Below are 26,728 nucleotides of genomic sequence, written 5' to 3'. Positions count from 1 at the left end.
AAACCAGAAAAAACCCAGGATCTGTTCAACAAGTATGTGAAAAACGCGAAAGTATGAGCCTGATGAGGGCAAATCCCAGACATATCCCAGACCTAACTTGCGTTGCCCTCTAAGATATTGATGGAAACCAGGTCTAATTGACTGCTTCAGTGTTGTACTTCATTATCATGAGATCCAAACCAGAAAATAACCCAGGATCTGTTCAAGGAGTATGTGAAGTGTGCGAAAGTATGAGTCTGATGAGGTCAAATCTCAGACCTATCCCAGACCTAACTTGCGTCATCCTCTAAAATTTTGATCGAAACCAGGTTTAATCGACTGTTTCAGTGTGGTACCACATTACTACGTGATCCAAACCAGAAAAAACCCAGGATCCGTTCAACAAGTATGTGAAGAATGCGCAAGTATGAGTCTGATGAGTGAAAATCCCAGACCTAACCTAGACCTAACATGCGTTATCCCCTAAAATATTGATCCAAACCAGGTTTAATGGACTGTTTCAGTGTGGTACCACACTACTACGTGATCCAAACCAGAAAAAACCCAGGATCTGTCCAACAAGTATGTGAAAAACGCGAAAGTATGAGCCTGATGAGGGCAAATCCCAGACATATCCCAGACCTAACTTGCGTTGTCCTCTAAGATATTGATGGAAACCAGGTTTAATTGACTGTTTCAGTGTTGTACTTCATTACTACGTGATGCAATCCAGCAAAAACCCAGGATCTAGCCATCAAGTATGAGAAATATGCGAAAGAATGAGCCTGATGAGAGCAAATCCCAGACCTAACCTAGACCTAACATGAATTATTCTCTAAAATATTGATCGAAACCAGGTTTAATTGACCGTTTCAGCGTGGTACCACACTACTACGTGATACAATCCAGAAACAGCCCAGGATCCGTTCAACAAGTATGTGAAGAATGCGAAAGTATGAGTCTGATGAGTGAAAATCCCAGGCCTAACCTAGACCTAACATGCGTTATCCTCTAAAATATTGATCGAAACCTGGTTTAATCGATTGTTTCAGTGTGGTTCCACATTACTATGTGATCCAAACCAGAAAATAACCCAGGATCTGTTCAAGGAGTATGTGAAGTTTGCGAAAGTATGAGTCTGATGAGGTCAAATCCCAGACCTATCCCAGACCTAACTTGCGTTATCCCCTAAAATTTTGATCGAAACCAGGTTTAATCGACTGTTTCAGTGTGGTACCACATTACTACGTGATCCAAACCAGAAAAAACCCAGGATCCGTTCAACAAGTATGTGAAGAATGCGAAAGTATGAGTCTGATGAGTGAAAATCCCAGGCCTAACCTAGACCTAACATGCGTTATCTTCAAAAATATTGATCGAATCCTGGTTTAGTCGACTGTTTCAGTGTGGTACCACATTACTACGTGATCCAAACCAGAAAAAACCCAGGATCCGTTGAACAAGTATGTGAAGAATGCGAAAGTATGAGTCTGATGAGTGAAAATCCCAGACCTAACCTAGACCTAACATGCGTTATCCCCTAAAATATTGATCCAAACCAGGTTTAATGGACTGTTTCAGTGTGGTACCACACTACTACGTGATCCAAACCAGAAAAAACCCAGGATCTGTTCAACAAGTATGTGAAAAACGCGAAAGTATGAGCCTGATGAGGGCAAATCCCAGACATATCCCAGACCTAACTTGCGTTGTCCTCTAAGATATTGATGGAAACTAGGTTTAATTGACTGTTTCAGTGTTGTACTTCATTACTACGTGATGCAATCCAGAAAAAGCCCAGGATCTAGCCATCAAGTATGAGAAATATGCGAAAGAATGAGCCTGATGAGAGCAAATCCCAGACCTAACCTAGACCTAACATGAATTATTCTCTAAAATATTTATCAAAACCAGGTTTAATTGACTGTTTCAGTGTGATACCACATTACTACGTGATCCAATCCAGAAATAGCCCAGGATCTAGCCATGAAGTATGTGAAATATGCGAAAGTATGTGCCTGATGAGGGCAAATCCTAGACCTAACTCAGACCTAACATGCGTTATCCTCTAAAATATTGATGGAAACCAGGTTTAATTGACTGTTTCAGTGTTGTACTTCATTACTACGTGATGCAATCCAGAGAAAGCCCAGGATCTATCCATCAAGTATGAGAAATATGCGAAAGTATGAGCCTGATGAGGGCAAATCCTAGACCTAACCCAGACCTAACATGCGTTATCCTCTAAAATATTGATGGAAACCAGGTTTTATGGACTGTTTCAGTGTGGTACCACATTACTACGTGATCCAATCCAGAAATAGCCCAGGATCTAGCCATGAAGTATGAGAAATATGCGAAAGTATAAGCCTGATGAGGGCAAATCCTAGACTTAACCCAAACCTAACATGCGTTATCCTCTCAAATATTTATCAAGATCAGGTTTAATTGAATGTTTCAGTGTGGAACCACATTACTACGTGAACCAAACCAGAAAAAACCCAGGATCCGTTCAACAAGTATGTGAAGAATGCGAAAGTATGAGTCTGATGAGGGCGAATCCCAGACCTACGCCAGACCTAACTTGCGTTATCCTCTAAAATATTGATCGAAACCAGGTTTAATTGACTGTTTCAGCGTGTTACCACATTAGTACGTGATACAATCCAGAAACAGCCCAGGATCTAGCCATCAAGTATGAGAAATATGCGAAAGTATGAGCCTGATGAGGGCAAATCCTAGACTTAACCCAAACCTAACATGCGTTATCCTCTCAAATATTTATCAAGATCAGGTTTGATTGAATCTTTCAGTGTGCTACCACATTACTACGTGAACCAAACCAGAAAAAACCCAGGATCCGTTCAACAAGTATGTGAAGAATGCGAAAGTATGAGTCTGATGAGTGATAATCCCAGGGCTAACCTAGACCTAACATGCGTTATCCTCTAAAATATTGATCCAAACCAGGTTTAATGGACTGCTTCAGTGTGGTACCACTTTACTACGTGATGCAAAGCAGAAAAAACCCTCGATCAGGTCAACATGTATGTTAAAACTGCGAAAGAATGCCCCTGATGAGGGCAAATCCCAGGCCTAACCAAGACCAAACATGCGTTGTCCTCTAAAATATTGATGGAAACCAGGTTTAATTGACTGTTTCAGTGTTGTACTTCATTACTACGTAATGCAATCCAGAAAAAGCCCAGGATCTAGCCATCAAGTATGAGAAATATGCGAAAGAATGAGCCTGATGAGAGCAAATCCCAGACCTAACCTAGACCTACCATGAATTATTCTCTAAAATATTTATCAAAACCAGGTTTAATTGACTGTTTCAGTGTGGTACCTCATTACTACGTGATCCAATCCAGAAATAGCCCAGGATCTAGCCATGAAGTATGAGAAATATGCGAAAGTATGAGCCTGATGAGGGCAAATCCTAGACCTAACCCACACCTAACATGCGTTATCCTCTAAAATATTGATCGAAACCAGGTTTAATTGACTGTTTCAGTGTGGTACCACTTTACTACGTGATCCAATCCAGAAATAGCCCAGGATCTAGCCATGAAGTATGAGAAATATGCGAAAGTAAAAGCCTGATGAGGGCAAATCCTAGACCTATCCCAGACCTAACTTGCGTTATCCTCTAAAATATTGATCGAAACCAGGTTTAATTGCCTGTTTCAGCGTGGTACCACATTACTACGTGATCCAAACCAGAAAAAACCCAGGATCTGTTCAACAAGTATGTGAAAAACGCGAAAGTGTGAGCCTGATGAGGGCAAATCCCAGACATATCCCAGACCTAACTTGCGTTGCCCTCTAAGATATTGATGGAAACCAGGTTTAATTGACTGCTTCAGTGTTGTACTTCATTATCATGTGATCCAAACCAGAAAATAACCCAGGATCTGTTCAAGGAGTATGTGAAGTGTGCGAAAGTATGAGTCTGATGAGGTCAAATCCCAGACCTATCCCAGACCTAACTTGCGTCATCCTCTAAAATTTTGATCGAAACCAGGTTTAATCGACTGTTTCAGTGTGGTACCACATTACTACGTGATCCAAACCAGAAAAAACCCAGGATCCGTTCAACAAGTATGTGAAGAATGCGCAAGTATGAGTCTGATGAGTGAAAATCCCAGACCTAACCTAGACCTAACATGCGTTATCCCCTAAAATATTGATCCAAACCAGGTTTAATGGACTGTTTCAGTGTGGTACCACACTACTACGTGATCCAAACCAGAAAAAACCCAGGATCTGTTCAACAAGTATGTGAAAAACGCGAAAGTATGAGCCTGATGAGGGCAAATCCCAGACACATCCCAGACCTAACTTGCGTTGTCCTCTAAGATATTGATGGAAACCAGGTTTAATTGACTGTTTCAGTGTTGTACTTCATTACTACGTGATGCAATCCAGAAAAAGCCCAGGATCTAGCCATCAAGTATGAGAAATATGCGAAAGAATGAGCCTGATGAGAGCAAATCCCAGACCTAACCTAGACCTAACATGAATTATTCTCTAAAATATTGATCGAAACCAGGTTTAATTGACCGTTTCAGCGTGGTACCACACTACTACGTGATACAATCCAGAAACAGCCCAGGATCCGTTCAACAAGTATGTGAAGAATGCGAAAGTATGAGTCTGATGAGTGAAAATCCCAGGCCTAACCTAGACCTAACATGCGTTATCCTCTAAAATATTGATCGAAACCTGGTTTAATCGACTGTTTCAGTGTGGTTCCACATTACTATGTGATCCAAACCAGAAAATAACCCAGGATCTGTTCAAGGAGTATGTGAAGTTTGCGAAAGTATGAGTCTGATGAGGTCAAATCCCAGACCTATCCCAGACCTAACTTGCGTTATCCCCTAAAATTTTGATCGAAACCAGGTTTAATCGACTGTTTCAGTGTGGTACCACATTACTACGTGATCCAAACCAGAAAAAACCCAGGATCCGTTCAACAAGTATGTGAAGAATGCGAAAGTATGAGTCTGATGCGTGAAAATCCCAGGCCTAACCTAGACCTAACATGCGTTATCTTCAAAAATATTGATCGAAACCTGGTTTAGTCGACTGTTTCAGTGTGGTACCACATTACTACGTGATCCAAACCAGAAAAAACCCAGGATCCGTTCAACAAGTATGTGAAGAATGCGAAAGTATGAGTCTGATGAGTGAAAATCCCAGACCTAACCTAGACCTAACATGCGTTATCCCCTAAAATATTGATCCAAACCAGGTTTAATGGACTGTTTCAGTGTGGTACCACACTACTACGTGATCCAAACCAGAAAAAACCCAGGATCTGTTCAACAAGTATGTGAAGAATGCGAAAGTATGAGTCTGATGAGTGATAATCCCAGGGCTAACCTAGACCTAACATGCGTTATCCTCTAAAATATTGATCCAAACCAGGTTTAATGGACTGTTTCAGTGTGGTACCACTTTACTACGTGATGCAAAGCAGAAAAAACCCTCGATCAGGTCAACATGTATGTTAAAACTGCGAAAGAATGCCCCTGATGAGGGCAAATCCCAGGCCTAACCAAGACCAAACATGCGTTGTCCTCTAAAATATTGATGGAAACCAGGTTTAATTGACTGTTTCAGTGTTGTACTTCATTACTACGTAATGCAATCCAGAAAAAGCCCAGGATCTAGCCATCAAGTATGAGAAATATGCGAAAGAATGAGCCTGATGAGAGCAAATCCCAGACCTAACCTAGACCTACCATGAATTATTCTCTAAAATATTTATCAAAACCAGGTTTAATTGACTGTTTCAGTGTGGTACCTCATTACTACGTGATCCAATCCAGAAATAGCCCAGGATCTAGCCATGAAGTATGAGAAATATGCGAAAGTATGAGCCTGATGAGGGCAAATCCTAGACCTAACCCACACCTAACATGCGTTATCCTCTAAAATATTGATCGTAACCAGGTTTAATTGACTGTTTCAGCGTGGTACCACACTACTTCGTGATCCAAACCAGTCAAAACCCAGGATCTGTTCAACAAGAATGTGAAAAACGCGAAACTGTGAGCCTGATGAGGGCAAATCTTAGACCTAACCCAGACCTAAGATGCGTTATCCTCTAAAATATTTATCCAGACCAGGTTTCATTGAATGTTTCAGTGTGGTACCACTTTACTACGTGATCCAATCCAGAAATAGCCCAGGATCTAGCGATGAAGTATGAGAAATATGCGAAAGTGAGAGCCTGATGAGGGCAAATCCTAGACCTATTCCAGACCTAACTTGCGTTATCCTCTAAAATATTGATCGAAACCAGGTTTAATTGACTGTTTCAGCGTGGTACCACATTACTACGTGACACAATCCAGAAACAGCCCAGGATCTGTTCAACATGTATGAGAAATATGCGAAAGAAAGAGCCTGATGAGAGCAAATCCCAGACCTAACCTAGACCTAACATGAATTATTCTCTAAAATATTGATCGAAACCAGGTTTAATTGACTGTTTCAGTGTGGTCCCACATTACTACGTGATCCAAACCAGAAAAAACCCAGGATCCGTTCAACAAGTATGTGAAGAATGCGAAAGTATGAGTCTGATGAGTGAAAATCCCAGGCCTAACCTAGACCAAACATGCGTTATCCGCTAAAATATTGATCGAAACCTGGTTTAATCGACTGTTTCAGTGTGGTACCACATTAATATGTGATCCAAACCAGAAAATAACCCAGGATCTGTTCAAGGAGTACGTGAAGTGTGCGAAAGTATGAGTCTGATGAGGTCAAATCCCAGACCTATCCCAGACCTAACTTGCGTTATCCTCTAAACTTTTGATCGAAACCAGGTTTAATCGACTGTTTCAGTGTGGTACCACATTACTACGTGATCCAAACCAGAAAAAACCCAGGATCCGTTCAACAAGTATGTGAAGAATGCGAAAGTATGAGTCTGATGAGGGCAAATCCCAGACATATCCCAGACCTAACTTGCGTTGTCCTCTAAGATATTGATGGAAACCAGGTTTAATTGACTGTTTCAGTGTTGTACTTCATTACTACGTGATGCAATCCAGAAAAAGCCCAGGATCTAGCCATCAAGTATGAGAAATATGCGAAAGAATGAGCCTGATGAGAGCAAATCCCAGACCTAACCTAGACCTAACATGAATTATTCTCTAAAATATTGATCGAAACCAGGTTTAATTGACTGTTTCAGTGTGGTCCCACATTACTACGTGATCCAAACCAGAAAATAACCCAGGATCTGTTCAAGGAGTATGTGAAGTGTGCGAAAGTATGAGTCTGATGTGGTCAAATCCCAGACCTATCCCAGACCTAACTTGCGTTATCCTCTAAAATATTGATCGAAACCAGGTTTAAACGACTGTTTCAGTGTGGTACCACATTACTACGTGACCCAAACCAGGAAAAACCCACGATCTGTTCAACAAGTATGTGAAAAACGCGAAAGTATGAGCCTGATGAGGGCAAATCCCAGACCTATCCCAGACCTAACTTGCGTTATCCTCTAAAATATTGATCGAAACCAGGTTTAATTGACCGTTTCAGTGTGGTACCTCATTATTACGTGATCCAAACCAGAAAAAACCCAGCATCCGTTCAACAATTATGTGAAGAATGCGAAAGTATGAGTATGATCAGTGAAAATCTCAGGCCTTACCTAGACCTAACTTGCGTTGTCCTCTAAAGTAGTGATGGAAACCAGGTTTCATTGACTGTTTCAGTGTGGTACTACATTACTACGTGATGCAATCCAGAAAAAGCCCAGGATCTAGCCGTCAAGTATGAGAAATATGCGAAAGAATGAGCCTGATGAGAGCAAATGCCAGACCTAACCTAGACCTAACATGAATTATTCTCTAAAATATTTATCAAAACCAGGTTTAATTGACTGTTTCAGTGTGGTACCACATTACTACGTGATCCAATCCAGAAATAGCCCAGGATCTAGCCATGAAGTATGAGAAATATGCGAAAGTATGAGCCTGATGAGGGCAAATCCTAGACCTAACCCAGACCTAACATGCGTTATCCTCTAAAATATTGATCGCAACCAGGTTTAATGGACTGTTTCAGTGTGGTACCACTTTACTACGTGATCCAAAGCAGAAAAAACACTCGATCAGGTCAACATGTATGTTAAAACTGCGAAAGTATGACACTGATGAGAGCAAATCCCAGGCCTAACCTAGACCTAACATGTGTTGTCCTCTAAAATATTGATGGAAACCAGGTTTAATTGACTGTTTCAGTGTTGTACTTCATTACTACGTGATGCAATCCAGAGAAAGCCCAGGATCTATCCATCAAGTATGAGAAATATGCGAAAGAATGAGCCTGATGAGAGCAAATGCCAGACCTAACCTAGACCTAACATGAATTATTCTCTAAAATATTGATCGAAACCAGGTATAATTGACTGTTTCAGTGTTGTACTTCATTACTACGTGATGCAATCCAGAAAAAGCCCAGGATCTAGCCGACAAGTATGAGAAATATGCGAAAGAATGAGCCTGATGTGAGCAAATCCCAGACCTAACCTAGACCTAACATGAATAATTCTCTAAAATATTGATCAAAACCAGGTTTAATCGACTGTTTCAGTGTGGTACCACATTACTACGTGATCCAATCCAGAAATAGCCCAGGATCCGTTCAACAAGTATGTGAAGAATGCGAAAGTATGAGTCTGATGAGTGAAAATCCCAGACCTAACCTAGACCTAACATGCGTTATCCTCTAAAATATTGATCCAAACCAGGTTTAATGGACTGTTTCAGAGTGGTACCACACTACTACGTGATCCAAACCAGAAAAAACCCAGGATCTGTTCAACAAGTATGTGAAAAACGCGAAAGTATGAGCCTGATGAGGGCAAATCCCAGACATATCCCAGACCTAACTTGCGTTGTCCTCTAAGATATTGATGGAAACCAGGTTTAATTGACTGTTTCAGTGCTGTACTTCATTACTACGTGATGTAATCCAGAAAAAGCCCAGGATCTAGCCATCAAGTATGAGAAATATGCGAAAGAATGAGCCTGATGAGAGCAAATCCCAGACCTAACCTAGACCTAACATGAATTATTCTCTAAAATATTGATCGAAACCATGTTTAATTGTCCGTTTCAGTGTGGTCCCACCTTACTTCGTGATCCAAACCAGAAAAAACCCAGGATCCGTTCAACAAGTATGTGAGGAATGCGAAAGTATGAGTCTGATGAGTGAAAATCCCAGGCCTAACCTAGACCTAACATGCGTTATCCTCAAAAATATTGATCGAAACCTGGTTTAATCGACTGTTTCAGTGTGGTACCACATTACTATGTGATCCAAACCAGAAAATAACCCAGGATCTGTTCAAGGAGTATGTGAAGTGTGCGAAAGTATGAGTCTGATGTGGTCAAATCCCAGACCTATCCCAGACCTAACTTGCGTTATCCTCTAAAATATTGATCGAAACCAGGTTTAAACGACTGTTTCAGTGTGGTACCACATTACTACGTGATCCAAACCAGAAAAAACCCAGGATCAGTTCAACAAGTATGTGAAGAATGCGAAAGTATGAGTCTGATGAGTGAAAATCCCAGGGCTAACCTAGACCTAACATGCGTTATCCTCTAAAATATTGATCCAAACCAGGCTTAATGGCCTGTTTCAGTGTGGCACCACACTACTACGTGTTCCAAACCAGAAGAAACCCGGGATCTGTTCAACAAGTATGTGAAAAACGCGAAAGTATGAGCCTGATGAGGGCAAATCCCAGACATATCCCAGACCTAACTTGCGTTGTCCTCTAAGATATTGATGGAAACCAGGTTTAATTGACTGTTTCAGTGTTGTACTTCATTACTACGTGATGCAATCCAGAAAAAGCCCAGGATCTAGCCATCAAGTATGAGAAATATGCGAAAGAATGAGCCTGATGAGAGCAAATCCCAGACCTAACCTAGACCTAACATGAATTATTCTCTAAAATATTGATCGAAACCAGGTTTAATTGACTGTTTCAGTGTGGTCCCACATTACTACGTGATCCAAACCAGAAAATAACCCAGGATCTGTTCAAGGAGTATGTGAAGTGTGCGAAAGTATGAGTCTGATGTGGTCAAATCCCAGACCTATCCCAGACCTAACTTGCGTTATCCTCTAAAATATTGATCGAAACCAGGTTTAAACGACTGTTTCAGTGTGGTACCACATTACTACGTGACCCAAACCAGGAAAAACCCACGATCTGTTCAACAAGTATGTGAAAAACGCGAAAGTATGAGCCTGATGAGGGCAAATCCCAGACCTATCCCAGACCTAACTTGCGTTATCCTCTAAAATATTGATCGAAACCAGGTTTAATTGACCGTTTCAGTGTGGTACCTCATTATTACGTGATCCAAACCAGAAAAAACCCAGGATCCGTTCAACAAGTATGTGAAGAATGCGAAAGTATGAGTATGATCAGTGAGAATCTCAGGCCTTACCTAGACCTAACTTGCGTTGTCCTCTAAAGTAGTGATGGAAACCAGGTTTCATTGACTGTTTCAGTGTGGTACTACATTACTACGTGATGCAATCCAGAAAAAGCCCAGGATCTAGCCGTCAAGTATGAGAAATATGCGAAAGAATGAGCCTGATGAGAGCAAATGCCAGACCTAACCTAGACCTAACAGAAATTATTCTCTAAAATATTTATCAAAACCAGGTTTAATTGACTGTTTCAGTGTGGTACCACATTACTACGTGATCCAATCCAGAAATAGCCCAGGATCTAGCCATGAAGTATGAGAAATATGCGAAAGTATGAGCCTGATGAGGGCAAATCCTAGACCTAACCCAGACCTAACATGCGTTATCCTCTAAAATATTGATCGCAACCAGGTTTAATGGACTGTTTCAGTGTGGTACCACTTTACTACGTGATCCAAAGCAGAAAAAACACTCGATCAGGTCAACATGTATGTTAAAACTGCGAAAGTATGACACTGATGAGAGCAAATCCCAGGCCTAACCTAGACCTAACATGTGTTGTCCTCTAAAATATTGATGGAAACCAGGTTTAATTGACTGTTTCAGTGTTGTACTTCATTACTACGTGATGCAATCCAGAGAAAGCCCAGGATCTATCCATCAAGTATGAGAAATATGCGAAAGAATGAGCCTGATGAGAGCAAATGCCAGACCTAACCTAGACCTAACATGAATTATTCTCTAAAATATTGATCGAAACCAGGTATAATTGACTGTTTCAGTGTTGTACTTCATTACTACGTGATGCAATCCAGAAAAAGCCCAGGATCTAGCCGACAAGTATGAGAAATATGCGAAAGAATGAGCCTGATGTGAGCAAATCCCAGACCTAACCTAGACCTAACATGAATAATTCTCTAAAATATTGATCAAAACCAGGTTTAATCGACTGTTTCAGTGTGGTACCACATTACTACGTGATCCAATCCAGAAATAGCCCAGGATCCGTTCAACAAGTATGTGAAGAATGCGAAAGTATGAGTCTGATGAGTGAAAATCCCAGACCTAACCTAGACCTAACATGCGTTATCCTCTAAAATATTGATCCAAACCAGGTTTAATGGACTGTTTCAGAGTGGTACCACACTACTACGTGATCCAAACCAAAAAAAACCCAGGATCTGTTCAACAAGTATGTGAAAAACGCGAAAGTATGAGCCTGATGAGGGCAAATCCCAGACATATCCCAGACCTAACTTGCGTTGTCCTCTAAGATATTGATGGAAACCAGGTTTAATTGACTGTTTCAGTGCTGTACTTCATTACTACGTGATGTAATCCAGAAAAAGCCCAGGATCTAGCCATCAAGTATGAGAAATATGCGAAAGAATGAGCCTGATGAGAGCAAATCCCAGACCTAACCTAGACCTAAGATGCGTTATCCTCTAAAATATTTATCCAGACTAGGTTTCATTGAATGTTTCAGTGTGGTACCACTTTACTACGTGATCCAATCCAGAAATAGCCCAGGATCTAGCCATGAAGTATGAGAAATATGCGAAAGTATGAGCCTGATGAGGGTAAATCCTAGACCTAACCCAGACCTAACATGCGTTATCCTCTAAAATATTTATCAAGACCAGGTTTAATTGATTGTTTCAGTGTGGTCCCACATTACTACGTGATCCAAACCAGAAAAAACCCAGGACCTGTTCAACAAGTATGTGAAGAATGCGAAAGTATGAGTCTGATGAGGGCAAATCCCAGACCTATCCCAGACCTAACTTGCGTTATCCTCTAAAATATTGATCGAAACCAGGTTTAATTGACCGTTTCAGTGTGGTACCACATTACTACGTGATCCAAACCAGAAAAAACCCAGGATCCGTTCAACAAGTATGTGAAGAATGCGAAAGTATGAGTCTGATCAGTGAAAATCCCAGGCCTAACCTAGACCTAACATGAGTTATACTCTAAAATATTGATCGAAACCTGGTTTAATCGACTGTTTCAGTGTGGTACCACATTACTACGTGATCCAAACCAGAAAAAACCCAGGATCTAGCCGTCAAGTATGAGAAATATGCGAAAGAATGAGCCTGATGAGAGCAAATGCCAGACCTAACCTAGACCTAACATGAATTATTCTCTAAAATATTGATCGAAACCATGTTTAATTGTCTGTTTCAGTGTGGTCCCACCTTACTTCGTGATCCAAACCAGAAAAAACCCACGATCTGTTCAACAAGTATGTGAAAAACGCGAAAGTATGAGCCTGATGAGGGCAAATCCCAGACCTATCCCAGACCTAACTTGCGTTATCCTCTAAAATATTGATCGAAACCAGGTTTAATTGACCGTTTCAGTGTTGTACTTCATTACTACGTGATGCAATCCAGAAAAAGCCCAGGATCTAGCCATCAAGTATGAGAAATATGCGAAAGAATGAGCCTGATGAGAGCAAATCCCAGACCTAACCTAGACCTAACATGAATTATTCTCTAAAATATTGATCGAAACCAGGTTTAATTGACTGTTTCAGTGTGGTCCCACATTACTACGTGATCCAAACCAGAAAATAACCCAGGATCTGTTCAAGGAGTATGTGAAGTGTGCGAAAGTATGAGTCTGATGTGGTCAAATCCCAGACCTATCCCAGACCTAACTTGCGTTATCCTCTAAAATATTGATCGAAACCAGGTTTAAACGACTGTTTCAGTGTGGTACCACATTACTACGTGACCCAAACCAGGAAAAACCCACGATCTGTTCAACAAGTATGTGAAAAACGCGAAAGTATGAGCCTGATGAGGGCAAATCCCAGACCTATCCCAGACCTAACTTGCGTTATCCTCTAAAATATTGATCGAAACCAGGTTTAATTGACCGTTTCAGTGTGGTACCTCATTATTACGTGATCCAAACCAGAAAAAACCCAGGATCCGTTCAACAAGTATGTGAAGAATGCGAAAGTATGAGTATGATCAGTGAAAATCTCAGGCCTTACCTAGACCTAACTTGCGTTGTCCTCTAAAGTAGTGATGGAAACCAGGTTTCATTGACTGTTTCAGTGTGGTACTACATTACTACGTGATGCAATCCAGAAAAAGCCCAGGATCTAGCCGTCAAGTATGAGAAATATGCGAAAGAATGAGCCTGATGAGAGCAAATGCCAGACCTAACCTAGACCTAACATGAATTATTCTCTAAAATATTTATCAAAACCAGGTTTAATTGACTGTTTCAGTGTGGTACCACATTACTACGTGATCCAATCCAGAAATAGCCCAGGATCTAGCCATGAAGTATGAGAAATATGCGAAAGTATGAGCCTGATGAGGGCAAATCCTAGACCTAACCCAGACCTAACATGCGTTATCCTCTAAAATATTGATCGCAACCAGGTTTAATGGACTGTTTCAGTGTGGTACCACTTTACTACGTGATCCAAAGCAGAAAAAACACTCGATCAGGTCAACATGTATGTTAAAACTGCGAAAGTATGACACTGATGAGAGCAAATCCCAGGCCTAACCTAGACCTAACATGTGTTGTCCTCTAAAATATTGATGGAAACCAGGTTTAATTGACTGTTTCAGTGTTGTACTTCATTACTACGTGATGCAATCCAGAGAAAGCCCAGGATCTATCCATCAAGTATGAGAAATATGCGAAAGAATGAGCCTGATGAGAGCAAATGCCAGACCTAACCTAGACCTAACATGAATTATTCTCTAAAATATTGATCGAAACCAGGTATAATTGACTGTTTCAGTGTTGTACTTCATTACTACGTGATGCAATCCAGAAAAAGCCCAGGATCTAGCCGACAAGTATGAGAAATATGCGAAAGAATGAGCCTGATGTGAGCAAATCCCAGACCTAACCTAGACCTAACATGAATAATTCTCTAAAATATTGATCAAAACCAGGTTTAATCGACTGTTTCAGTGTGGTACCACATTACTACGTGATCCAATCCAGAAATAGCCCAGGATCCGTTCAACAAGTATGTGAAAAACGCGAAAGTATGAGCCTGATGAGGGCAAATCCCAGACATATCCCAGACCTAACTTGCGTTGTCCTCTAAGATATTGATGGAAACCAGGTTTAATTGACTGTTTCAGTGCTGTACTTCATTACTACGTGATGTAATCCAGAAAAAGCCCAGGATCTAGCCATCAAGTATGAGAAATATGCGAAAGAATGAGCCTGATGAGAGCAAATCCCAGACCTAACCTAGACCTAACATGAATTATTCTCTAAAATATTGATCGAAACCATGTTTAATTGTCTGTTTCAGTGTGGTCCCACCTTACTTCGTGATCCAAACCAGAAAAAACCCAGGATCCGTTCAACAAGTATGTGAAAAACGCGAAAGTATGAGCCTGATGAGGGCAAATCCCAGACTTATCCCAGACCTACCTTGCGTTGTCCTCTAAGATATTGATGGAAACCAGGTTTAATTGACTGTTTCAGTGCTGTACTTCATTACTACGTGATGTAATCCAGAAAAAGCCCAGGATCTAGCCATCAAGTATGAGAAATATGCGAAAGAATGAGCCTGATGAGAGCAAATCCCAGACCTAACCTAGACCTAACATGAATTATTCTCTAAAATATTGATCGAAACCAGGTTTAATTGACTGTTTCAGTGTGGTCCCACATTACTACGTGATCCAAACCAGAAAATAACCCAGGATCTGTTCAAGGAGTATGTGAAGTGTGCGAAAGTATGAGTCTGATGTGGTCAAATCCCAGACCTATCCCAGACCTAACTTGCGTTATCCTCTAAAATATTGATCGAAACCAGGTTTAAACGACTGTTTCAGTGTGGTACCACATTACTACGTGACCCAAACCAGGAAAAACCCACGATCTGTTCAACAAGTATGTGAAAAACGCGAAAGTATGAGCCTGATGAGGGCAAATCCCAGACCTATCCCAGACCTAACTTGCGTTATCCTCTAAAATATTGATCGAAACCAGGTTTAATTGACCGTTTCAGTGTGGTACCTCATTATTACGTGATCCAAACCAGAAAAAACCCAGGATCCGTTCAACAAGTATGTGAAGAATGCGAAAGTATGAGTATGATCAGTGAAAATCTCAGGCCTTACCTAGACCTAACTTGCGTTGTCCTCTAAAGTAGTGATGGAAACCAGGTTTCATTGACTGTTTCAGTGTGGTACTACATTACTACGTGATGCAATCCAGAAAAAGCCCAGGATCTAGCCGTCAAGTATGAGAAATATGCGAAAGAATGAGCCTGATGAGAGCAAATGCCAGACCTAACCTAGACCTAACATGAATTATTCTCTAAAATATTTATCAAAACCAGGTTTAATTGACTGTTTCAGTGTGGTACCACATTACTACGTGATCCAATCCAGAAATAGCCCAGGATCTAGCCATGAAGTATGAGAAATATGCGAAAGTATGAGCCTGATGAGGGCAAATCCTAGACCTAACCCAGACCTAACATGCGTTATCCTCTAAAATATTGATCGCAACCAGGTTTAATGGAGTGTTTCAGTGTGGTACCACTTTACTACGTGATCCAAATCAGAAAAAACACTCGATCAGGTCAACATGTATGTTAAAACTGCGAAAGTATGACACTGATGAGAGCAAATCCCGGGCCTAACCTAGACCTAACATGTGTTGTCCTCTAAAATATTGATGGAAACCAGGTTTAATTGACTGTTTCAGTGTTGTACTTCATTACTACGTGATGCAATCCAGAGAAAGCCCAGGATCTATCCATCAAGTATGAGAAATATGCGAAAGAATGAGCCTGATGAGAGCAAATGCCAGACCTAACCTAGACCTAACATGAATTATTCTCTAAAATATTGATCGAAACCAGGTATAATTGACTGTTTCAGTGTTGTACTTCATTACTACGTGATGCAATCCAGAAAAAGCCCAGGATCTAGCCGACAAGTATGAGAAATATGCGAAAGAATGAGCCTGATGTGAGCAAATCCCAGACCTAACCTAGACCTAACATGAATAATTCTCTAAAATATTGATCAAAACCAGGTTTAATCGACTGTTTCAGTGTGGTACCACATTACTACGTGATCCAATCCAGAAATAGCCCAGGATCCGTTCAACAAGTATGTGAAGAATGCGAAAGTATGAGTCTGATGAGTGAAAATCCCAGACCTAACCTAGACCTAACATGCGTTATCCTCTAAAATATTGATCCAAACCAGGTTTAATGGACTGTTTCAGAGTGGTACCACACTACTACGTGATCCAAACCAGAAAAAACCCGGGATCTGTTCAACAAGTATGTGAAAAACGCGAAAGTATGAGCCTGATGAGGGCAAATCCCAGACATATCCCAGACCTAACTTGCGTTGTCCTCTAAGATATTGATGGAAACCAGGTTTAATTGACTGTTTCAGTGCTGTACTTCATTACTACGTGATGTAATCCAGAAAAAGCCCAGGATCTAGCCATCAAGTATGAGAAATATGCGAAAGAATGAGCCTGATGAGAGCAAATCCCAGACCTAACCTAGACCTAACATGAATTATTCTCTAAAATATTGATCGAAACCATGTTTAATTGTCTGTTTCAGTGTGGTCCCACCTTACTTCGTGATCCAAACCAGAAAAAACCCAGGATCCGTTCAACAAGTATGTGAGGAATGCGAAAGTATGAGTCTGATGAGTGAAAATCCCAGGCCTAACCTAGACCTAACATGCGTTATCCTCAAAAATATTGATCGAAACCTGGTTTAATCGACTGTTTCAGTGTGGTACCACATTACTATGTGATCCAAACCAGAAAATAACCCAGGATCTGTTCAAGGAGTATGTGAAGTGTGCGAAAGTATGAGTCTGATCAGGTCAAATCCCAGACCAATCCCAGACCTAACTTGCGTTATCCTCTAAAATATTGATCGAAACTAGGTTTAATCGACTGTTTCAGTGTGGTACCACATTACTACGTGATCCAAACCAGAAAAAACCCAGGATCAGTTCAACAAGTATGTGAAGAATGCGAAAGTATGAGTCTGATGAGTGAAAATCCCAGGGCTAACCTAGACCTAACATGCGTTATCCTCTAAAATATTGATCGAAACCAGGTTTAATTGACTGTTTCAGTGTTGTACTTCATTACTACGTGATGTAATCCAGAAAAAGCCCAGGATCTAGCCATCAAGTATGAGAAATATGCGAAAGAATGAGCCTGATGAGAGCAAATCCCAGACCTAACCTAGACCTAACATGAATTATTCTCTAAAATATTGATCGAAACCAGGTTTAATTGACTGTTTCAGTGTGGTCCCACATTACTACGTGATCCAAACCAGAAAATAACCCAGGATCTGTTCAAGGAGTATGTGAAGTGTGCGAAAGTATGAGTCTGATGAGGTCAAATCCCAGACCTATCCCAGACCTAACTTGCGTTATCCTCTAAAATATTGATCGATACCAGGTTTAAACGACTGTTTCAGTGTGGTACCATATTACTACGTGACCCAAACCAGGAAAAACCCACGATCTGTTCAACAAGTATGTGAAAAACGCGAAAGTATGAGCCTGATGAGGGCAAATCCCAGACCTATCCCAGACCTAACTTGCGTTATCCTCTAAAATATTGATCGAAACCAGGTTTAATTGACCGTTTCAGTGTGGTACCTCATTATTACGTGATCCAAACCAGAAAAAACCCAGGATCCGTTCAACAAGTATGTGAAGAATGCGAAAGTATGAGTATGATCAGTGAAAATCTCAGGCCTTACCCGGACCTAACTTGCGTTGTCCTCTAAAGTAGTGATGGAAACCAGGTTTCATTGACTGTTTCAGTGTGGTACTACATTACTACGTGATGCAATCCAGAAAAAGCCCAGGATCTAGCCGTCAAGTATGAGAAATATGCGAAAGAATGAGCCTGATGAGAGCAAATGCCAGACCTAACCTAGACCTAACATGAATTATTCTCTAAAATATTTATCAAAACCAGGTTTAATTGACTGTTTCAGTGTGGTACCACATTACTACGTGATCCAATCCAGAAATAGCCCAGGATCTAGCCATGAAGTATGAGAAATATGCGAAAGTATGAGCCTGATGAGGGCAAATCCTAGACCTAACCCAGACCTAACATGCGTTATCCTCTAAAATATTGATCGCAACCAGGTTTAATGGACTGTTTCAGTGTGGTACCACTTTACTACGTGATCCAAAGCAGAAAAAACACTCGATCAGGTCAACATGTATGTTAAAACTGCGAAAGTATGACACTGATGAGAGCAAATCCCAGGCCTAACCTAGACCTAACATGTGTTGTCCTCTAAAATATTGATGGAAACCAGGTTTAATTGACTGTTTCAGTGTTGTACTTCATTACTACGTGATGCAATCCAGAGAAAGCCCAGGATCTATCCATCAAGTATGAGAAATATGCGAAAGAATGAGCCTGATGGGAGCAAATGCCAGACCTAACCTAGACCTAACATGAATTATTCTCTAAAATATTGATCGAAACCAGGTATAATTGACTGTTTCAGTGTTGTACTTCATTACTACGTGATGCAATCCAGAAAAAGCCCAGGATCTAGCCGACAAGTATGAGAAATATGCGAAAGAATGAGCCTGATGTGAGCAAATCCCAGACCTAACCTAGACCTAACATGAATAATTCTCTAAAATATTGATCAAAACCATGTTTAATTGTCTGTTTCAGTGTGGTCCCACCTTACTTCGTGATCCAAACCAGAAAAAACCCAGGATCCGTTCAACAAGTATGTGAGGAATGCGAAAGTATGAGTCTGATGAGTGAAAATCCCAGGCCTAACCTAGACCTAACATGCGTTATCCTCAAAAATATTGATCGAAACCGGGTTTAATCGACTGTTTCAGTGTGGTACCACATTACTATGTGATCCAAACCAGAAAATAACCCAGGATCTGTTCAAGGAGTATGTGAAGTGTGCGAAAGTATGAGTCTGATCAGGTCAAATCCCAGACCAATCCCAGACCTAACTTGCGTTATCCTCAAAAATATTGATCGAAACCTGGTTTAATCGACTGTTTCAGTGTGGTACCACATTACTATGTGATCCAAACCAGAAAATAACCCAGGATCTGCTCAAGGAGTATGTGAAGTGTGCGAAAGTATGAGTCTGATGAGGTCAAATCCCAGACCAATCCCAGACCTAACTTGCGTTATCCTCTAAAATATTGATCGAAACTAGGTTTAATCGACTGTTTCAGTGTGGTACCACATTACTACGTGATCCAAACCAGAAAAAACCCAGGATCAGTTCAACAAGTCTGTGAAGAATGCGAAAGTATGAGTCTGATGAGTGAAAATCCCAGGGCTAACCTAGACCTAACATGCGTTATCCTCCAAAATATTGATCCAAACCAGGTTTAATGGACTGTTTCAGTGTGGTACCACACTACTACGTGATACAACCCAGAAAAAACCCAGGATCTGTTCAACAATTATGTGAAAAACGCGAAAGTATGAGCCTGATGAGGGCAAATCCCAGACCTATCCCAGACCTAACTTGCGTTGTCCTCTAAGATATTGATGGAATCCAGGTTTAATTGACTGTTTCAGTGTTGTACTTCATTACTACGTGATGCAATCCAGAAAAAGCCCAGGATCTAGCCATCAAGTATGAGAAATATGCGAAAGAATGAGCCTGATGAGAGCAAATCCCAGACCTAACCTAGACCTAACATGAATTATTCTCTAAAATATTGATCGAAACCAGGTTTAATTGACTGTTTCAGTGTGGTCCCACATTACTACGTGATCCAAACCAGCAAAAACCCAGGATCCGTTCAACAAGTATGTGAAGAATGCGAAAGTATGAGCCCGATGAGTGAAAATCCCAGGCCTAACCTAGACCTAACATGCGTTATCCTCAAAAATATTGATCGAAACCTGGTTTAATCGACTGTTTCAGTGTGGTACCACATTACTATGTGATCCAAACCAGAAAATAACCCAGGATCTGTTCAACAAGTATGTGAAGTGTGCGAATGTATGAGTCTGATGAGGTCAAATCCCAGACCAATCCCAGACCTAACTTGCGTTATCCTCTAAAATATTGATCGAAACCAGGTTTAATTGACCGTTTCAGTGTGGTACCTCATTACTACGTGATCCAAACCAGAAAAAACCCAGGATCCGTTCAACAAGTATGTGAAGAATGCGAAAGTATGAGTCTGATCAGTGAAAATCTCAGGCCTTACCTAGACCTAACTTGCGTTGTCCTCTAAAATAGTGATGGAAACCAGGTTTCATTGACTGTTTCGGTGTGGTACTACATTACTACGTGATGCAATCCAGAAAAAGCCCAGGATCTAGCCATCAAGTATGAGAAATATGCGAAAGAATGAGCCTGATGAGAGCAAATCCTAGACCTATCCCAGACCTAACTTGCGTTATCCTCTAAAATATTGAGCGAAACCAGGTTTAATGGACTGTTTCAGTGTGGTACCACACTACTTCGTGATCCAAACCAGACAAAACCCAGGATCTGTTCATCAAGAATGTGAAAAACGCGAAACTGTGAGCCTGATGAGGGCAAATCTTACACCTAACCCAGACCTAAGATGCGTTATCCTCTAAAATATTTATCCAGACCAGGTTTCATTGAATGTTTCAGTGTGGTACCACTTTACTACGTGATCCAATCCAGAAATAGCCCAGGATCTAGCCATGAAGTATGTGAAAAACGCGAAAGTATGAGCCTGATGAGGGCAAGTCCCAGACCTATCCCACACCTAACTTGCGTTGTCCTCTAAGATATTGATGGAAACCAGGTTTAATTGACTGTTTCAGTGTTGTACTTCATTACTACGTGATGCAATCCAGAAAAAGCCCAGGATCTAGCCATCAAGTATGAGAAATATGCGAAAGAATGAGCCTGATGAGAGCAAATCCCAGACCTAACCTAGACCTAACATGAATTATTCTCTAAAATATTGATCGAAACCAGGTTTAATTGACTGTTTCAGTGTGGTCCCACATTACTACGTGATCCAAACCAGAAAAAACCCATGATCCGTTCAACAAGTATGTGAAGAATGCGAAAGAATGAGTCTGATGAGTGAAAATCCCAGGGCTAACCTAGACCTAACATGCGTTATCCTCTAAAATATTGATCCAAACCTGGTTTAATCGACTGTTTCAGTGTGGTACCACATTACAATGTGATCCAAACCAGAAAATAACCCAGGATCTGTTCAACGAGTATGTGAAGTGTGCGAAAGTATGAGTATGATGAGGTCAAATCCCAGACCAATCCCAGACTTAACTTGCGTTATCCTCTAAAATATCGATCGAGACCAGGTTTAACCGACTGTTTCAGTGTGGTACCACATTACTACGTGATCCAAACCAGAAAAAACCCAGGATCCGTTCAACAAGTATGTGAAGAATGCGAAAGTATGAGTGTGATGAGTGAAAATCCCAGACCTAACCTAGACCTAACATGCGTTATCCTCTATAATATTGATCCAAACCAGGTTTAATGGACTGCTTCAGTGTGGCACCACACTACTACGTTATCCAAACCAGAAAAAACCCAGGATCTAGCCATGAAGTATGAGAAATATGCGAAAGTATGAGCCTGATGAGGGCAAATCCTAGACTTAACCCAAACCTAACATGCGTTATCCTCTCAAATATTTATCAAGATCAGGTTTAATTGAATGTTTCAGTGTTGTACTTCATTACTACGTGATGCAATCCAGAAAAACCCCAGGATCTAGCCATCTAGTATGAGAAATATGCGAAAGAATGAGCCTGATGGGAGCAAATCCCAGACCTATCCCAGACTTAACTTGCGTTATCCTCTAAAATAATGATCGAAACCAGGTTTAATCGACTGTTTCAGCGTGGTACCACATTACTATGTGATACAATCCAGAAACAGCCCAGGATCTAGCCACGAAGTATGAGAAATATGCGAAAGTATGAGCCTGATGAGGGCAAATCCTAGACCTGACCCAAACCTAACATGCGTTATCCTCTAAAATATTTATCAAGACCAGGTTTAATTGAATGTTTCAGTGTGGTACCACATTACTACGTGAACCAAACCAGAAAAAACCCAGGATCCGTTCAACAAGTAAGTTAAAACTGCGACAGTATGACCCTGATGAGAGCAAATCCCAGACCTAACCTAGACCTGACATGCGTTGTCCTCTAAAATATTGATGGAAACCAGGTTTAATCGACTGTTTCAGTGTGGTACCACATTACTACGTGATCCAAACCAGTAAAAACCCAGGATCCGTTCAACAAGTATGTGAAGAATGCGAAAGTATGGGTCTGATGAGGTCAAATCCCAGACATATCCCAGACTTAACTTGCGTTATCCTCTAAAATATTGATCGAAACCAGGTTTAATCGACTGTTTCAGCGTGGTACCACATTACTATGTGATACAATCCAGAAACAGCCCAGGATCCAGCCATGAAGTATGAGAAATATGCGAAAGTATGCGCCTGATGAGGGCAAATCCTAGACCTAACCCAGACCTAACATGCGTTATCGTCTAAAATATTTATCAAGACCAGGTTTAATGGAATGTTTCAGTGTGGTACCACATTACTACGTGATCCAAACCAGTAAAAACCCAGGATCCGTTCAACAAGTATGTGAAGAATGCGAAAGTATGAGTCTGATGAGTGAAAATCCCAGGCCTAACCTAGACCTAACATGCGTTATCCTCAGTAATATTGATCGAAACCAGGTTTAATTGAGTGTTTCAGTGTTGTACTTCATTACTACGTGATGCAATCCAGAAAAACCCCAGGATCTAGCCATCTAGTATGAGAAATATGCGAAAGAATGAGCCTGATGAGAGCAAATCCCAGGCCTAACCTAGACCTAACATGAAGTATTCTCTAAAATATTCATCAAAACCAGGTTTAATTGACTGTTTCAGTGTGGTACCACATTACTACGTGATCCAATCCAGAAATAGCCCAGGATCCAGCCATGAAGTATGAGAAATATGCGAAAGTATGAACCTGATGAGGGCAAATCCTAGACCTAACCCAGACCTAACATGCGTTATCCTCTAAAATATTTATCAAGACCAGGTTTTTTGGAATGTTTCAGTGTGGTACCACATTACTACGTGATCCAAACCAGCAAAAACCCAGGATCCGTTCAACAAGTATCTGAAGAATGCGAAAGTATGAGTCTGATGAGTGAAAATCCCAGGCCTAACCTAGACCTTACATGCGTTATCCTCTAAAATATTGATCGAAACCAGGTTAAATCGTCTGTTTCAGTGTGGTACCATATTACTACGTGATCCAAACCAGAAAAAACCCAGGATCAGTTCAACAAGTATGTGAAAAACGCGATAGTATGAGCCTGGTGAGGGCGAACCCTGACCTATCCCAGACCTAACTTGCGTTATCCTCTAAAATATTGATCGAAACCAGGTTTAATCGACTGTTTCAGTGTGGTACCACATTACTACGTGATCCAAACCAGAAAAAAGCCCAGGATCTGTTCAAGGAGTATGTGAAGTGTGCGAAAGTGTGAGTCTGATGAGGGCAAATCTCAGACCTATCCCAGACCTAACTTGCGTTATCCTCTAAAATATTGATCGAAACCAGGTTTAAACGACTGTTTCAGTGTGGTACCACATTACTACGTGACCCAAACCAGGAAAAACCCACGATCTGTTCAACAAGTATGTGAAAAACGCGAAAGTATGAGCCTGATGAGGGCAAATCCCAGACCTGTCCCAGACCTAACTTGCGTTATCCTCTAAAGTAGTGATGGAAACCAGGTTTCATTGACTGTTTCAGTGTGGTACTACATTACTACGTGATGCAATCCAGAAAAAGCCCAGGATCTAGCCGTCAAGTATGAGAAATATGCGAAAGAATGAGCCTGATGAGAGCAAATGCCAGACCTAACCTAGACCTAACATGAATTATTCTCTAAAATATTTATCAAAACCAGGTTTAATTGACTGTTTCAGTGTGGTACCACATTACTACGTGATCCAATCCAGAAATAGCCCAGGATCTAGCCATGAAGTATGAGAAATATGCGAAAGTATGAGCCTGATGAGGGCAAATCCTAGACCTAACCCAGACCTAACATGCGTTATCCTCTAAAATATTGATCGCAACCAGGTTTAATGGACTGTTTCAGTGTGGTACCACTTTACTACGTGATCCAAAGCAGAAAAAACACTCGATCAGGTCAACATGTATGTTAAAACTGCGAAAGTATGACACTGATGAGAGCAAATCCCAGGCCTAACCTAGACCTAACATGTGTTGTCCTCTAAAATATTGATGGAAACCAGGTTTAATTGACTGTTTCTGTGTTGTTCTTCATTACTACGTGATGCAATCCAGAGAAAGCCCAGGATCTATCCATCAAGTATGAGAAATATGCGAAAGAATGAGCCTGATGAGAGCAAATCCCAGACCTAACCTAGACCTAACATGAATTATTCTCTAAAATATTGATCGAAACCAGGTATAATTGACAGTTTCAGTGTTGTACTTCATTACTACGTGATGCAATCCAGAAAGAGCCCAGGATCTAGCCGACAAGTATAAGAAATATGCGAAAGAATGAGCCTGATGTGAGCAAATCCCAGACCTAACCTAGACCTAACATGAATAATTCTCTAAAATATTGATCAAAACCAGGTTTAATCGACTGTTTCAGTGTGGTACCACATTACTACGTGATCCAATCCAGAAATATCCCAGGATCCGTTCAACAAGTATGTGAAGAATGCGAAAGTATGAGTCTGATGAGTGAAAATCCCAGACCTAACCTAGACCTAACATGCGTTATCCTCTAAAATATTGATCCAAACCAGGTTTAATGGACTGTTTCAGAGTGGTACCACACTACTACGTGATCCAAACCAGAAAAAACCCAGGATCTGTTCAACAAGTATGTGAAAAACGCGAAAGTATGAGCCTGATGAGGGCAAATCCCAGACATATCCCAGACCTAACTTGCGTTGTCCTCTAAGATATTGATGGAAACCAGGTTTAATTGACTGTTTCAGTGCTGTACTTCATTACTACGTGATGTAATCCAGAAAAAGCCCAGGATCTAGCCATCAAGTATGAGAAATATGCGAAAGAATGAGCCTGATGAGAGCAAATCCCAGACCTAACCTAGACCTAACATGAATTATTCTCTAAAATATTGATCGAAACCATGTTTAATTGTCTGTTTCAGTGTGGTCCCACCTTACTTCGTGATCCAAACCAGAAAAAACCCAGGATCCGTTCAACAAGTATGTGAGGAATGCGAAAGTATGAGTCTGATGAGTGAAAATCCCAGGCCTAACCTAGACCTAACATGCGTTATCCACAAAAATATTGATCGAAACCTGGTTTAATCGACTGTTTCAGTGTGGTACCACATTACTATGTGATCCAAACCAGAAAATAACCCAGGATCTGTTCAAGGAGTATGTGAAGTGTGCGAAAGTATGAGTCTGATCAGGTCAAATCCCAGACCAATCCCAGACCTAACTTGCGTTATCCTCTAAAATATTGATCGAAACTAGGTTTAATCGACTGTTTCAGTGTGGTACCACATTACTACGTGATCCAAACCAGAAAAAACCCAGGATCAGTTCAACAAGTATGTGAAGAATGCGAAAGTATGAGTCTGATGAGTGAAAATCCCAGGGCTAACCTAGACCTAACATGCGTTATCCTCTAAAATATTGATCCAAACCAGGTTTAATGGACTGTTTCAGTGTGGTACCACACTACTACGTGATACAAACCAGAAAAAACCCAGGATCTGTACAACAAGTATGTGAAAAACGCGAAAGTATGAGCCTGATGAGGGCAAATCCGAGACCTATCCCAGACCTAACTTGCGTTGTCCTCTAAAATATTGAGCGAAACCAGGTTTAATGGACTGTTTCAGTGTGGTACCACACTACTTCGTGATCCAAACCAGACAAAACCCAGGATCTGTTCATCAAGAATGTGAAAAACGCGAAACTGTGAGCCTGATGAGGGCAAATCTTACACCTAACCCAGACCTAAGATGCGTTATCCTCTAAAATATTTATCCAGACCAGGTTTCATTGAATGTTTCAGTGTGGTACCACTTTACTACGTGATCCAATCCAGAAATAGCCCAGGATCTAGCCATGAAGTATGTGAAAAACGCGAAAGTATGAGCCTGATGAGGGCAAGTCCCAGACCTATCCCACACCTAACTTGCGTTGTCCTCTAAGATATTGATGGAAACCAGGTTT

The sequence above is a fragment of the Colletes latitarsis genome, unplaced genomic scaffold, assembly GCF_051014445.1.
Source record: "Colletes latitarsis isolate SP2378_abdomen unplaced genomic scaffold, iyColLati1 scaffold0006, whole genome shotgun sequence".
NCBI lineage: Eukaryota > Metazoa > Arthropoda > Insecta > Hymenoptera > Colletidae > Colletes > Colletes latitarsis.
The sequence above is the reverse complement of the archived record's forward strand: the minus strand, read 5'-3'. Positions refer to the sequence as shown.